Raw genomic sequence first — 16,819 nt, forward strand, 5'->3', positions numbered from 1 at the left:
AAGAAAGTCCAAAGAAAAACTTGTGGAGATGTTGAAGGACATATGTAATCCCCTAGAGTGTTCTAATGACCAGGGTCTCCTTGCTCTTTCTGCAATTCCAGAAAATGTAGGGCTTTTTCCTACATCACAGGGAACCGCCCTTCACAATCTTTTTAAGTTGTTTAGGAGTGATTGGCTTGGATAGTATAACTTTATTCACCCACCACTGATGTCATCTGCTCTGGGACCTATCCCGAGCCTTCGCCTGGATACATACCTTTCCCCGGTCTTCGGACGCTCGGACCCTCCTTTGGGGAAGGAGGGCAATAACTGGACAGAACACCCGGTTGCAGTCTAACAAGCAGGTCTTTATTGCTTACATAGCAGTGAGAAAAGCCTCTCCTCTTCCCCAGTCCCCTCCCTTATCTAGTCTCCTCTTCCTCCCCCGAGCTCCTCCCCTGTTCCTCCCTCATGAGCGGAGCCACTCCTGTGACTGGGGCGTTCCCAGCACCCATGTGGGCGGGTTCACACCCCCAGGCGTCTCCTAACCCATAGGGGGCCAAGGTCCAGAGCTGGGTCCAGAGCAGTCATCCTAGAAGATTGCATGGAAAAGGAGAACAAGATCTCTTTTCTCTTAACATTCAACACGGTAGCTTGGGAAACTGCAACTTAGATTTTCTCCATCATGTTGTATTACTACTGGTATTTCCTAAGCTGTTACTCGGAGATTCTAGAGGTTCATTCTTCTGGACATTTTTATACTTGTAAAAAGAAGACCTTCCTGACTTGCTCATTCCATCAGTGCAACAATTGGGAACAAGTTTGGGCTGTCTGCAAAGGAGAGTACCATCTGTATCCAGATAAGGAGCTGTGGAGTTTGAACAAAGTACAAGGACTATTCCCTTTAATTTGGAAAAAAACAGATGTCTTATTGTCTGATCTGGTTACCTCTGAGAATTCTGTTCTCTTTAAGGATATGATTTCTCTCTCATCACACCCAATTTGGAGCAAGGTACAACATGGAAACAAAGTAAAGACTGACGGAGTGCTATCTGTGGGGTGGGGGTGGGGGGAGGGAAGCAAGATTGGGATAAAATTATAAAACTCAAATAATATCTTTAATAAAAAAAGAAAAAAAAGAAATCTGACAAGCATTACAAAACTATTTTATAAATAAATATTGTAAATATTTTGTAAACATAAAAAAAGAAGAAGAAGAAGACCTTCCTGAGGATAGGAAGTCTATAACCTCACTTTCTGGTCTTGTCTCATTACTTCCAACCTAAATTGTCACCTAACTGAAATGATTCCTTCTGTTTTTAATGTCTGGTCTGCTTTGATATTGGAAGAGTAGAGTTCACAATCTGTTCCTTACAGCACCAGCAGAGACATCCCTTCCTTTAATCCATTTCTTACTTGTGTGGGATTCTAGGAAGATAATATCTGATACTTCATCTCTTGGATTCATTTTCCTATAATTTAAAAAATTTTCCCTGAAGGGTAGAATGGGGGAAGAAGAATGAAAAAGGTAGGGATAAGCTCTTCCTTCTCTAAAAGATGATGAATGGTTGTACAAAGCATCCCTTGTCCCTCCTAGGCTACTTTCAAATCTTGGAGGTACATAGGAAAGCCTTGGAACCAAAAGTAAGAACTCAGCCATAAGGAGTTATTATTGTGGATAATTGGCTTTTCCCAGATCCAGTAGGGAGAGTTCCCCCCTCCCCCGATTTTGGAGAATAAATGCCAAATCTGAGATGTTACCTAACCTATGGATCCAATGATCATCTCTGACAATTCGCAAATGTACCAACCAGTCTAACCTCTCACTTACCTTTGGTTTCACATCTCCACTTAGCTATTGGACATCTCAAAATGGATGTCACATAGATATCTTAAGCTATGTCCAAAATTGAACTCAAAAGCTTTCTAACTAAATTTTCCTATTATTGTTGAGGATACCACCATCATCCTAGTCACCCAGTCTCCTCAACTCCTCATTCTCTTTGATCCTCCTCCTATTCCAATCTTTTGACAAGGCCTGCTGATAGGATCTTCATAGGAAATCCGCTGTCTCCTTTTTTCCTCTGATACTTCCAGCACCCTGTTGAAAATTGAAATCATCTCAAGACTGGACTTATAAAAACCCTGACATTTGGTCTCTCTGCTTAAAGTCTCTCCTACTCCACTCCATTCAACATTCAAAATGATCTTAAAAGGACAAATCTGACCAAGTCACCCATTTCTTCTTTATGGTTGCTCCCCATTATCTCAGGGACCAAACATAAAATCTTTTTATTAGCATTCAAGACATTCATTACATGTTCCCTACAACCAACAACCTTTCCAGTCATTTTCCATCTCATAGAACCTCTCCCACCATCCCCTCCACATACTTTGCCATTATGAGTTGAAGAAGATGCAGGCTTGTACTTTCATTGCCATAGTTGACTTCTAATCTAGATATTACTTCCCCAGTGGAGTTTGAAAGAGTCATTATTCTGAGATGTTTACTTCTGATCATCATTGCTATCCTTCTCTACTCCCTACTCTGCTCTAGGACAGGGGAACTGACCTAGGCCAGGATAGAAAAGAACATTCCTGACATCACCCCAAGTAGGTGGTATTAGCAATAACAGTGCTCATTAGTGTAAATTCTTGACTTTGTATAGAAGAGAGGGAGTAGGGTCAAGAAGTATTTTCCTCTCTGATTAAACTTTTCTAATCAGTGAAAGAATTCTTCCTTCCCAGAGAGCAATTTAAAGGATTCCAGCAGAGGGGTAGTGCTACTCCTTTTAGAGGGGTCCTGGAAATGTAAGAGCAGGGTAGATATGAGTGGAAAGGAGGCGAGAAGGAAAGACTACTGCTCCTTACTGCACCAGCAGAGACATCCCTTCCTTTAACCCATTGCACTCTTAACAAGGGATGCACTAAGTTGGCTTTCATTATTATTTTTCTTCCAGAAGGATATGATTTCTCTCTCATCATGTTCAACTTAGATCAATGTATTCTGTGGAAAGAATGTAAAGATTAACAGACTACCTTCAGAGGTGTCTGTGGGGAGGGAAGCAAGATTAGGGGAAAAATTGTAAAACTCAAAATAAAATCTTTCTTAAAAAAATTATTATAACAAGTTATACATCGGCTTCACAGGCTGCAAAAAGTGTCAATGTCACCAAAAAGGACAAGAACTCCGGGTTTAGTTTCTATCTTTCAAACCCTTGTCGCTGTCTAATCTTACTTTCTTTTTTCTGTACCCTGATGGGGTGGAGGGTGTGGTTTTGCATGAAGAAGGGAACAGTAGAAGGACTATCCATTGAGCAGATGAAGTAGGGAAAGGCCTAGTGATGTTCAATGACTTGAATGTTGCCACACACCACTTTGGCATGGAGAGAATCAGGGGAAAGTCTCCAGTTGCCAAAAGGGCTAGGATAAAACTGCATGGAAGTTTTACTAGAGGGAGGGCCTTATGAAATGGACTATGGGATGGTCTACTTTTTCAGGAGAATCTCTGAGGATCCCATGCTGTACATTCAAAAAGTCCCATCTTGGAAAACTGTGCTCATTGGTTGAAGTGCTGAATTGAAGATGTAGACTTTGTAGAATTTCTCCTCCAGTATCTCATTCCCTATTGCCTCGTACTCATATTTCAGATTTTTGATCTAACACAGTAAGCCACACTCGATCTTGTTATCTGTCTGCCAAGGAAGCCCTCCTTCTTTCTCTGGAGGCTGAGGAAAAAAATAACATGGAGGTTAAACTAGAAGTCCTAAATCCAGGCAAGATGGGATAAAAGGAAGTCAAATGTGCTGGGAAAAATAGTGACATTCCTAGTAGCCCAGCTGGCTAGTCACTTCCAGACTATATGATATTTTATTGTTTCAAGGGCAGTGAGGGAGGAGGACAAAGAGGAGTAATGACCTGATCCCCTAGACATATTGCCTTGCCTGCTCTGGAAAAGATCTTTCATTCTTTGGATAAAGGGTGTCTGCTCGTGAGACTTTCTCTGCTATATGAACAAGTATCTGCCCCAAAAGGTTATTTCTGCTTGAGACTTGATAGGTACCTAGAGGGCACAAGACCCCATTCATGCTTCCATATTATGTAATCTCAAACCACTAGTCTTCATATAGTATGTTCAGATTGGATTTATTGTAGTGTTGTTGAAAGAATTCCTGACTTGTAAACAAAGAAGCTTTGAATTCTGACTCTGCCACTTACCAGAAATGTGACATCATGCAAGTCACTTAGTTTTCCTGCTTTGCCCAGATATTTTGAAATTTGCTTCTCCAAGGCAGTTAAAACCCAGAGTTGGGGAAGCTAGGTGGTGTAGTGGATAAAGCACCGGCCCTGGAGTCAGGAGTACCTGGGTTCAAATCCAGTCTCAGAAACATAATAATTACCTAGCTGTGTGTAGCCTTGGGCAAGCCACTTAACCCCATTTCCTTGCAAAAACCTAAAAAAAATCAAAATAAAACCTAGAGTCACCAGTGAGCATACCAAGATCTTGCAGGTGTAGCCACTCTGGATGGTGATGCCATGGACAAAGAGGATCTGGGTATTTGGGTGTAATGACATCTTGGCCAGGGACTGTCTTGTAGTGATTGTCCCCTATGTACACCTGCAGCACTGTTGTGAAGTTCAAGGTCAGTGTGCCTTTCCTGTCTGAGCAAATGGCCAATTGTTTTGATCTAAATTGGGGTTTTGATCTAAATTGGGTGTGATGAGAGAGAAATCATATACTTAGAGAAGAGACAAGAAGTCTGAGAGGTAACAAGATCAGACAATGAGATATTTGTTTTTTTCTAAATTAAAGGGAATAGTCCTTGAACTTTGTTTAAACTCCACAACTCCTTATCTGGATACAGATGGCACTCCCCTTTGCAGAGAGCCCAAAATTGCTCCCATTTGTTACACTGATGGAATGAGCAAGTCCTTCAAGGTTGATCATCACCCCCATGTTGCTGTTAGGATATACAGTGTTTTTCTGTTTCTGCTTATCTCCCTCAGCATCAGTTCCTATAAATCCCTCCAGGCTTCCCTTGAAATCCTGTCCCTCCTGGTTTCTAACAGAACAATAGTGTTCCATGAATTACATATACCACAGTTTGCTAAGCCATTCCCCAATCGAAGGACATTTACTTGATTTCCAATTCTTTGCCACCACAAACAGTACTGCTATAAATATTTTTGTACAAGTAATAGTTTTACCCTTTTTCAGTGGAGTAAGTGAGATACTGAGATCCTTAAAGTACAACCAGTCTGATAGGTCTTGGGATGGGTGAGAGTCTGAGAGCTCCACTAGCTTGATCAGTGGGGCAGATGAGCCTGAAAGTCTAAAAGTATGGCAAGCCTGATCAGCCAATTAGGGAGCAGAGGCATTGGTTGTGGCACTGAAGTCCTGGAGCTTGCCAGCAGAGCTGGAGGGAGAGTTTCAGTGCTTCATTTCAGGAAGCCTCTTTGCAAAACAAACACAATTACAGCCCACCTCTGTCCCAGGCTGTGAGCAGAAGATCTCCCTCAGCTGTGATAGGGAGATAAATTACCATGCCATAGGGCAAAATCCACCACTGATCCAAGATAAAAATACTCAACAACTTCATTCACCCACTCCAAGTTAAGGGATAGGGCCTCAAATTAAGGTCACAGACACTCTAGAGAAAGCAACCAATACAGCCCTCTGGCTAGCCCACTTGGAGTTACTAAATCCAGTGAGTAAAGCTTCTAGGGATCTCAACACCAAACCTCTGTGAACCAACCCCTTGCCAACATAAGGTCTCAGTAAAATGAAGAAATGCCAGAAAAAGGGAGGGGGTCCATAGAAAAATTCCTAGAGGGAAAAGACCCTAACTCAGAGAGATCTAGAACCTCTGAGGAGAATATGATCTGCTCTCCAGGACAGAAGTCATTCTTTGAAGAAATCAGGAAGGAGTTTAAAAATCAATTGGAAGATTTGGGAGAAACAATTAACACCTTGCAACAAGAAAACAAATCATTGGAAAATACAAATCATTAGACAAAAGCAAAAAAAGAAAATAATTCTCTCAAAACATCATTTGGTCAAATGGAAAACTTTCAAAAATAGAATTGACCAATTGGGAAAGGAGATGCAAAAGGTAAATGAAGAAAATTATTCTAAAAAAAATGGAATCTGTGGAAACTAATGACTTCATGAAGCAAAAGCCTGTTAAACAACACCAAAAAATTGAAAAAATAGAAGAAAAATGTAAAATAACCTCATCAGCAACACCACTGAACTTGAGAACCCAACGAGAAGGGGGCAACCTGAGAATTATAGGTCTTCCTGAAAACAATGATGAGTAAAAATGCCTGGACTTAATATTACAGGATTTAGTGATGGGAAAACTACCCTGATATCCTGGAACCAAAGGGCAAATTGTTATTGAAAGATCACATTGTTCTCCTCAGGAAAGAGATCCTAAAATGAAAACATCAAGGAATGTTGTGGCCAAATTCCAGAACTATCTGATAAAAGAGAAAATCCTGAAAGCAGCCAGAAAGAAACAATTTAGATACCAAGGAGCCACAGTAAGGATTACACAGGACCTGACTGAAACAACATTAAGGGATCGAAGGGCCTGGAATGACATATTCCAAAGAGCAAGGGAGCTTGGAATGCAGCCAAGAATCCACTACCCAGCAAAGCTGAGCCTTCTCTTCCAGGGGAAAAGATGGACATTTAACAAAATGGGACACTTTCAACATTTCCTGATGAAAAGACCAGAGCTTAATAGAAAATTTGGACATCAAACAGGATGCTCAAGAGATACATGAAAAGGATAATAAAAAGGTGGTGGGGGGGGGGTTAAAAAAAAAAAAAAACTGCTATCCAGTAGGATGAAACTGGCTGTCTACCCACTTGGGAAAAAGGTTCTCATAACTCTTGAGAATAGTTAATCCATTAGAGAGAATATACTTAGCCAGAAGTGATGGATACTCATGACTTTTCTGTGGCTCAGATAGAATGATTAAAACCAACACTTCCTTAAAAAGGGAGCCAGTAAGGAGAAGGGGAAGAGGGAGGAGAATGAATGGGGTAAATCTTGTTACATTAAGAGGTACAAACGACCTATTGCAGTAGAGGGGAAGAAGGGAGAAGCTAAGAATCACCTGAATTTCCTCTCATCAGATTTGGCTTAAAGTTAACTTAAAAAACACTCAGTTAAGTTAAGAAACTTAATCTTACCTTTCAGGTATTAAAAGGGGAACAGGGTAGGAAGGAGATAGGGAGGGGGAGAAAAGGGGAATTAACAGAAAGAAGGGAGGGAAGAAGGAGAAAAGGAAAGGGGAAAGAAAGGAGGAGGGGGATTGACATAGCACAAACACATTGAAGGTGGTGGTATTCAGAAACAGAATATCAGGGAATACAGGTAAGGGAAAAAAGGAAAAAAATACAAACAGAGGGAAGATAGCATGGAGGGCAGTAAAGAGTCATTATACCTTTGAAAGTGAATGGGATGAACTCTCCCTTAAAACATAAGTGCATACAAGGATATGATTTCTCTCTCATCACATTCAACTTAGATCAATATATACCCAGGGAAACATTGCAAAGAATAACAGGCTGTCTTCTGTGTATGTGTTTGTTGGGGGCGGGGGAGATTGGGAGAAAAATTGTAAAACACAAAATAAATAAAAATCTTAAAGCAAAAAGAAAACCCAAAACAAAGACATAGCTAAAGGGGTTCTGAAAGCAAGCTCCATGTGCCATCACCAATAAAAAGAAGTATCAGAAAAGAATTAGAGCAATCTTTTACATTCTTCTTAAAAAGGGAGGGAGGAAAATTTCCCCATCTCATGTTCAGAGACAAACTGTCATTTTTATTACATAACATTTTTGATTCTTTTTCATCTCAATTAGCCTTTATGTTGTTTTCCTAGTCCTGTGCTTTTCATTTTGCATTAGTTCATATGTCTTCCTGTGCTTTATATTTTTTCCTAGTACAACAGTAATAACTGAATTACCCTCATGAATCACAATTAACTTGTAAACAGTTCTTTGCTATCACAAAAAGGTCCATGTACATCATTAAGTATCTGCTATTTGTCAGCTGCTGTGCTAAGTTCTGAGGATACAAAGAGGAGGCAAAAAGACCATCGTGCCCTCAAAGACTACCCAGTGTAATGGGATAGGCAATAATTGAGTAGATATGGGCAATGGGCTATAGACATGATAAATAGAAAATGATGAGGAAAGCAAAGAGCCTAGAATGAAGAGAGGCTGGGAGAGGCTCCTGGAAAGGACAAGGTTTCAGCTGGGAAGGTGATGAGGAGAAGAGGAGAGAGGAACAGCCAGGAGGCCGCTGTCATTGGACTGAAGCATGCAAGACAGGGAACAATAGTGGGATCTCAAATCTGTTAACTCTTTTAGAAAGCAATACTTATTTAACCAATAAGTATTTATTAGGCATTGATTCATTCTGAAAGATTATAAATCGCATCACTTCATAAAACAGTACAAAGTAGTGGAAGGGAAAATTGTTCCCAGAAAGCTTCATGATACATACAGTTAAGTTGCTTCTCCCCAAGGGTTGTTGAAAGTGAAAGGAGGACAAACAGTATGACATGGAAAAATAAAAATATTCCTACAATGAACTATCTTACTCTCTACAGCAGAGCCACATTTGGACACAAATGGAATAAATAAGGTCAAGTTCAAATGGTTTCAAAGAAAACAAAGATGGGAATGAATAAAGGCTGTTCTAGACCAAGTAAATCTAATAGAGTCCATGCTTAGATGCAAAGCAATTTTGAGAGCACTGAGAACTTTTGGGGGAACAAAGACATGAGTGATATAGGGTAAAAAAGACAGGATGGATTGTGTCATGTGCTTCTAGAAGAAATATCCTCATTGATAAGATCACAAAATTACAGTACTAATATTTCAAATGCAGTTCAAACCCTAATATTTACTGAAAAGACTCCAAAAATAAGAGGAAAGCTTTTGCACAGATAAAACCACTGTAACCAAGATCAAAAGAAATGTAGTAAATTGGGAAACAATCTTTACAACTAATGATTCTGACAAAGGAGTCATTTATAAAATATACAGAGAACTGAGTCATATTTAAAAAAAATTCCACAATTGACAAATGGTCAAAGGATATGCAAAGGCAATTTACAGATGAGATCAAAGCAATCCATAGCCATATGAAAAATTGCTCTAAATCATTAATTATTAGATAAATGCAAATTAAGGCTTCTCTGAGGTACCACCTCACACCTCTCAGACTGGCCAATATGACCAGAAAGGATAATGATCATTCTTGGAAGGGCTGTGAGAAATCTAGGACACTATTACACTGTTGGTGGAGCTGTGAACTCATCCAACATTTCTGGAGAGCAATTTGGAACTATGCCCAAAGGGCAACAAAAATGAGCATACCCTTTGAATCCAGCAATACTACTACTGGATCTATACTATGAAGAGATGATGAAAAAGGGTAAAAACATCACTTGGGCAAAAATATTCATAGCAGCACTGTTTGTGGTGGCAAAGAATTGGAAATCAAGTAAATGTCCTTCAATTGGGGAATGGCTTAGCAAACTGTGGTATATGTGTGTCATGGAACACTATTGTTCTAGTAGAAACCAGGAGGGATGGGAATTCAGAGAAGCCTGGAAAGACTTACATGAACTGATGCTGAGTGTGATGAGCAGAACCAGAAGAACAATGTACATCCTAACAGCAACATGGGGGTGATGATCAACTTTGATGCACTTGTTCATACTAACAGGGCAACAAACCAGAGACAATTTTGGGCTGTCTGCAATGGAGAATACCATCTGTATTTAGATAAAGAGCAGTGGAGTTTGAACAAAGTTCAAGGACTATTTGCTTTAATTTTGAAAAAAGAACAGATATCTTATTGTCTGATCTTGTTATCTCATACTTGTTTTTTCCTTACGGATGTGATTTCTCTCTCATCACACTCAATTTGGATCAATGTACAACATGGAAACTAAATAAATACTGACAGATTGCTTTCTGTGGGGTGGGGGGGGTGGGGGGGGAGGGAAGTAAGATTGGGAGAAAAATTGTAAAACCCAGAAAAACTTTAATAAAAAGAAAAAAGAGAAGAAATAAGAGGAAGATGGGGAAGAATAGGAAGATTTGACTTGAATGACAAATAGAGCTGAGAGAGGAGAAAGAGTCTCTAGAGTGATGCTAATGAGTTCAGAAAGAAATTGCAAACAGGGGGCTAAAGGTTTCCAGAGGTAGATTATTACAGCCCTTTTCCATGGGAGAAGTCTTAAGGGTGACTAGTAAGAAAGAAAGTTTCAAGTGAAGATGGGGAGCAGGATGAATTCTCTAGTTAATATAGAATTCTCCAACAGATTCCAAGTTTCTTGAGGGTAGGGAATATTTCCTTTCTGCTCTTTGGATCTCTAGGACTAGCACAGATTCTGGTATATAACAAACTGCTGAACTGAATTGATTTTGATAAAGTGTGCAATGTTTATCTTTATGGTTATGGAAAATACCAGCTACATGTGCTTGTAGTATTGATGATCTCCCTGCTAGAAAAAGAATGCAAAGCAGTCTGAGGAACACCTCCCCATCGAGTTATCATATTATATTAATAATGACAGAATGACTTCCAGGCAAAAAGAACAGAAAACATACCTAAAGAGGAAGAAAACAATTCTGACTTAGGACAGGTGTCCTCGGAGGAGCCCCTGGTGCCTAGGCTGCTGGCCTCCCAGCTGAGCTCAAGGAGGAAGAGCCCTGACAAGGACCCTGGATCATCTCTTCATTGAGGTGGCATTAGAGAGATTTGTGAGGTCTTCTCAGGGCAGATATTTCTTATCATTTCTACTGATCAAAAAGCAAGGGAGGAGTTCAGAAGAGCAGATTTGAAAAATGAACAGTTGGTTAAGAAGAGATCTTGGAAAAACAAGATTAGAATTTCTGGACCATGGCTAAAATATAAGACTGATGGTCTCCTGGTCAAAGATGGAATGTACTCAAAGATTATAGATATTATCCTATAGTTTTTTAAAGAATCTACTCAAGAGCTGTAACCTGAAGAGAGGAAGTGAAAAAACTGTACCCCCCAGACATACCCACCAGAGACACTATAGAATAGATATAACATAGGCAGAAGAATAGGGGAGATGGTTAGAATTCTACAGGAAACAAAATATACGAGCAAAAGTATAACTCATGGCTTTGGGTTTGATATGGAGATAAAGAAAATGGAGGTAAGCTCCTAAAGCAAGGAAGCACATACAAGCTTCACATAAATGAGGAACTGGGTCCAGAACCAAATAAGAATTAGAAAGCAACATTGATTGCACTTAGAAAATACACCTATTCTTTTCATAATACTGTGCTCTTCTTACAATCAAAGGTGCTTCAAAAAATGAATATTCTCCCAGGTATTTTCTGTGGCCAAGACAGCATTTGTCTCTCTGGTCCACCTGTAGGAGAAGAGCTAGGTGGCACAGTGGAAAGAGCTCTTGCCCTGGAGTCAGGAGGACCTGAGTTCAAATCATACCTCAGACACTTCATAATTACCTAGCTGTGTGACCTTGGGTAAGTCACTTAATCCCATTGCCTTACAAAAAGCAGAAACAAAAAAACAAAACTTAAGCTGGGTTCCCCGATCCATAAATCACTAACCCAGGCTCCTTGCATAAGACAGAAGACATGAAGCACATGCATCCCATGGGACCACACTCACATTGGATCAATAGTTGGCTTCCTTCCTTCCTTCTGTCTTCCAGCTACTGGCTACAGGCTTCTGGCTAGCAGCCACTGTCTTCTGGCTACCAGTCACAAGGCTCCCTGGCCTCCTGTGTCCAGTCTGCAACTTTCCCCTTGATGGACTTGGACTTTTGGGGAAATTCCTGAGAGGGACCCTAAATCCCACTCTCTCCCTTTGGGACACCTTACTTTTCTCCAATCCTCTGGCCTCTCCTTTGGAGATCTCCCACCTGGAGGACTTCTCAGCCAGCCCATTCTTCCTCTCCTTTCCTTTTCTCCCAGTACTTTCCTATGTCATCCATTCATTCCATCTTTATTCTATATTATAGCATTATAAGCAACTCCCTCCTATGCTTTGTCTGTATATATTCCTTCTAACTGTTCTTATAAATGAGAAGGTTCATATGAGTTAACGGTATCTTCTTCCCATGCAGGAATATGCACGGTTCAACACCATTATGTTCCTCATAATTAGTCCTTCCCATCCATCTATGCTTCACCTGAGTTCTGAACTTAGAGATCAAATTTTCTGTTTAATTTGGTCCTTTCAAAAGAAAAGTTTCAAAGTCCCCCGTTTTGTTTGGTCTTTTCTTTCAAGGCAAATGGGGTTAAATGACTTGCCCTAAGGCTACACAGCTAGGTAATTATTAAGGGTCTGAGGCCGGATTTGAACTCAGGTAGTCCTGACTCCAGGGTCAGTGCTCTATTCACTGTGCCATCTAGCCAACCTGAAAGTCCCCTGATTCAATGAAAGTTCATCTTTTCCCCAAAAAGAAGATGTTCAGCTTTTCTGGGTAGTTGATTCTCAGTTGTAAACCAAGCTCTTTTGCCTTCTGGAATATTATATCCCAAGTCCTATGAGCCCTTGATGTACACACTGCCAAATCCTGTGTAATCCTGACTATAGTGTCATGGTAGTTGTTCTTTCTGGCAGCTTGTAGTATTTTCTCTTTGACTTGGGAGCTTTGGAATTTGCTCTAATATTCCTGGAATGTTTTGTTTTTTGAGGGGGGGAGGATCTCTTTCAGGAGGTGATCAGTGGATTCCCTCAATTTCTATTTTACCCTCTGCCATTAGGACCTCAGGGCAAATTTGCTGTATTATTTCTTGAAAAGTGAAGCCTAGGCTCTTTTCTTGGTCATCACTTTCAGGTACCCAATAATTTTTAAATTATTTCTCTAGAACTGTTTTCCAGGTCAGTTGTTTTTCCAATGAGATGTTTCACATATTCTAATTTTTCATTCTTTTGGTATAATTTTTATTATTTCTTGATTTCTTTTTTCCCTCTCTTTTGTTGATGAACTCATTTATTTATTTGTTTGTTTGTTTGTTTACTTTACATTTTTAACATTTTATTTGTTTTCCAATTATATACAATAGTAACATGTACCCATTATTTTTTTGCAAGGCTCTGAATTCTACAATTCTTCCCCCTCCTCCCTTCCCTCCCACACCACAGAAGGCTGTCTGACAGTCTTTACATTGTTGCCATGCCATACATTGATGTAAATTGAATGTTATAAGAGTAAACATAAGAATAAACATAAACCTCCTCCCCCCCAAGAAGATAAGAAACTTCAAGAATAGAGAGAAAGAGGAAAAAAAAATTGTACTTCAGTCTATGTTCAGATTTCAATGGTTCTGTCTCTGGGGTGAGTTGCTTTCTTTATCCTAAGTCCACCAGAGAGGTTGCTTCAATATTTTTCCCTCAGTTGCTGTTTTGCTAGCTGTACCTCTGCTTTATGTCTCCCCACTCTCACTTATTCTATTCTTTCTCTCCTTTCATTCTAGCCCTGTCCAAAAGTGTGTTGTAGCTGAGTACCCTCTCCCTCGATCCCTCTCTTCTATCACCTCTTCCCCCCTTCCCTCCCCCCATTCCCCCTCAACCCAGCCCTTTCCTCCCATCCTTCTCCAGGGCAAGATAGATTTCCTCACCTATTATGTGTGTATGCCATTCCCGACCTGAGCCATTTCCAATGAGAATGAAGGTTCACTCATTCCCCTTTGCCTTCCCCTCTCCATTCCATTGAAACAGCTTTTTCTTGATTCTTATGTGAAATCTCTCAGCTTCTTCTTCATCTTCTTTTCCTTCCTCCCAGTACTTTCCCCCATCATCCATTGACTCCATCCCTTTACCACATCATGCCATTATATTCTGTTCCTTCCTGTGTCCTGTCTATAGATGCTCCTTCTAACAGCTGTATAAATGAGAAAGTTCATATGAGTTATGAATATCTTCTCAATATATTCTTGTAGGAATACAAAAAGTTCAACATCATCAAATTCCTCATAGTTAGTCCCTCTCTTCCACTCCCTCCATGGTTCACCAGAGTCCTGTACTTGGAGATCAAACTTTTTGTTCGGCTTTGGTCATCTCAATGGGAAAATTTGAAAGTCTCCGGCTTCATTGAAAGTCCATCTTTTCCCCTGAAAAGAGGATGTTCAGTTTTGCTGGGTAGTTGATTCTTGGTAGCAAACCAAGATCTTTGCCTTCCAGAATATAATATTCCAATCCCTATGAGCCCTTAATGTAGATGCTGCCAGATCCTGTGTAATCATGGCTATGGAGCCTCAGTAGTTGTATTGTCTGTTTCGGGCAGCATTTAAAATTTTCTCTTTGATTTGGGAGTTTTGGAATTTGGCTATAATATTTCTGGAAGTTTTTCTTTTGGGATCCCTTTCAGGGGATGAATTCTCTCAGTTTCTATTTTACCCTCAGCTTCTAGGATCTCAGGGAAATTTTGCTGTATTATTTTTTGAAAAATGAAGTCTAGGCTCGTCTCCTGATCATGGCTTTCAGATAGCCCAATAATTTTTAAATTATTTCTTTTGGATCTGTTGTTTTTTCGATTTTTCAAGGCAATGGGGGTAAGTGGTTTGCCCAAGGCCACACAGCTAGGTAATTATTAAGGGTCTGAGGTCGGATTTGAACCCAGGTACTCCTGACTCCAAGGCCAGTGCTTTATCCACTGCACCACCTAGCCACCCCTTAAACTGGTTTTTAACATATTATTTTCTTCAGTATTTTTTTCTATATCTTTCACCAAGCTTTTGATTTGGTTTTCATGATTTTTCTGCATCTCTCTCATTTCTCCTCCCAATTGTTCCTCCACCTCCCTTCATTGCTTTTCAAAGTCTTGTTTGAGCTCACCCATAGTCTGACTCCATTTTCTATTTCTCTTGGAGGTTTTGGATATGGAAGCTTCGATACTGGCATCATCTGACTATGTGTTTTGATCTTCCATGGGACTAAAGTAATTCTCTATGGTCAGATTCTTCTTTTTCTGCTGTTTATTCATTTCCTCAGCCCAAGACCAATTTACAACACTTCCAGGGCTTTGGGTTTTGGGGGGGAGACACCTCAGTGGGACCTTTATTACTCCAAGTTATGCTCTCTTGCCTGTTCTTTGATATGTAGATGACCACATCACTGCCCTCTACTTTGGGGCTATAAGGAGGGATCCAGGTATCTTTGTATGGAAGCCCAACCTTCAATATGTGAGTTTAGGCAAACAGCAGAGTCCTACCCCAGGGAGAGCAGAGAAATTTCTGCAGATTTCCCTTACCCTCTCTGGGGGTTCAGGCTGCTTTCTCCTGCTGCAGATTCTGTGGCTAGTGCTCCGCACTGCACATTCACCCAGGTGCAGCAGAGTTCTCTCACTGCCCCTTCAAGCTGTTCTGGTGGTCTCTGGGCTGGGCTAGGCTTATTTCTTGATTTCTTGCTGTTATAAATGAAGGCAAAGAAAAACCTGCTAGACTGAGAGAAAAGGGAACATTCTATTCACAAACCTGGCAAGATATTGGGCACCTCACCTGAGGCACGAATTGGTCTTCGAAGGTCAGGTAATTTATAGTCCTCAGAAACTCTTTCCCCTCCCTCTTGAATTTCCATAGGCCCTCAGACTTTGAGTTACAATCTAAGAGGTCCACCCATTCCATGACATGTCCACAAAACGATCCCCCCCACATCATACAATGAATGATATGCTGATGATCCCCAATCATCACAGGGGGTGTGTGGGTTAATATTTAATTATCTAATTGAGCAAACTCAGTTGCTTTGGGTTAAGATCTCTAGGTCACTCTTGACTAGTTGAGAACCAGTTTGGGGTTTGCTATCCCTGGAATGGGATTTGGAAAACTCTTCCAGTCTTGGGATTGGCTGGGCCATTCCCCCTTTGTAATGGATTCCCTAAGGGCTCCCTGTGAAGACCAACACCCTACATTCCTCACACTTGCAAATTTATCAGCTTCCTTCAGCTCCATTCTACATGAAGGAGTGATTTCCTTCAGAGAAATTTTTTATCTCTTTTTTCCAACTGGTTGATTCTATTTTTTGAAGCATTCTTCTCATTGCCTTTTGGGTTGCTTTTTCCTTTTGGTCTAAACTGGTTTTAACAATTTTTTTTCAGTATTTCTTTATATTTTCTCCACCAAACTGCTGATTTGGTTTTCATGCTTTACCTATGTCGCTCTCTTTTTTCTTCCCAATTTTCCTTCTACCTCTCTTACTTGCTAAATTATCCCATTTGCTATTTCTCTTGGGGGATTTGCAAAAAGAAATTTTTTTAAAAAAGAAAAAGGAAAAGAAACTTCAATTTTGTCATCTTCTGAGTGTGTATTTTGATCCTCCAGGGAATCAAAATAATTTTCTATGGTCAGGTTCTTCTTTTTCTGTTGTTTCCTCATTTCCTCAGCCTATGACTGATTTACCACACTTCCAAAGCTTTGGAGGGGTTTTGGGACACTGCTTAGGGAACTTTAATTCCACCAAGAACTTATGAGAGGCTCTGACTTCTCTTACCTGTGCTTGGTTTTTGGATGACCAGAAGCACCCCTCTCTGCCTTGGAGCTGTGAGGGAGGTCCCTGATACTCTGTGGTAGTGTGGGAACCAGATGGTAACCTCGAACTGAGTATGGGCAAAGTAGCAGTGTCCTACCCCTGGGATAGCAGAGAAATCTTTCTAGTCTTTCCCCACCCCATTCCATCTGCAAACTGAGCATTCTGGAAGTGCTAGATAGCTCCACAGGGTTTCTCAGGCTCTCCACTCACTCTGGTGTGGCAGAGTTCTCTCACTGCCGGTTCAAGTGGCCCCCGTGATCTCTGGGCTA

Source organism: Macrotis lagotis, chromosome 2 (genome assembly GCF_037893015.1).
Source record: "Macrotis lagotis isolate mMagLag1 chromosome 2, bilby.v1.9.chrom.fasta, whole genome shotgun sequence".
Taxonomy (NCBI): domain Eukaryota; kingdom Metazoa; phylum Chordata; class Mammalia; order Peramelemorphia; family Peramelidae; genus Macrotis; species Macrotis lagotis.